Source organism: Cucurbita maxima, unplaced genomic scaffold (assembly GCF_002738345.1).
Source record: "Cucurbita maxima cultivar Rimu unplaced genomic scaffold, Cmax_1.0 Cma_Scf00115, whole genome shotgun sequence".
Taxonomy (NCBI): domain Eukaryota; kingdom Viridiplantae; phylum Streptophyta; class Magnoliopsida; order Cucurbitales; family Cucurbitaceae; genus Cucurbita; species Cucurbita maxima.
This window is the reverse complement of record NW_019272131.1, coordinates 11923-12372: the sequence shown is the minus strand read 5'-3', so window position 1 is coordinate 12372 and position 450 is coordinate 11923.

Sequence of the window (450 nt, the reverse complement as noted above, 5' to 3'; positions counted from 1 at the left end):
ATACTCAGAGGTCGGAGAGCTCATCAAAAAACGGTGGTGGTGTAAGCCTTACAACTGACAGTGAGATTTGCATGTGAGGTCCATGGTTTTTGACGCAGTGCTGATCTGTCAGCCGTTGATTTGATTGACTAGTAAGTGACTGTGGTCAAAATCTGATCTGACGGTTAGTGTTTGCGGGTAATTTTGGCGATCCGTTGGAATCGACTACGCGTTTTAATCGTAGCTTATTGACAGCTAAAAAGCGTTAATCAATGGGATTTTGCCACGTCAGTCAGATACGATATGGAGATGTCGGCAAGGTGAAACGTCGACGTTTTAGATAGAATTAGATGCAATTGCTTTATTTATAATGATCGTGGTCGACCCGACAACGTGGGCCCATTTAATAATTTTTTTTTTTTTTTTTTTTTTTTTTTTTTTTTTTTTTTTTTTTTTTTTTTTTTTTTTTTT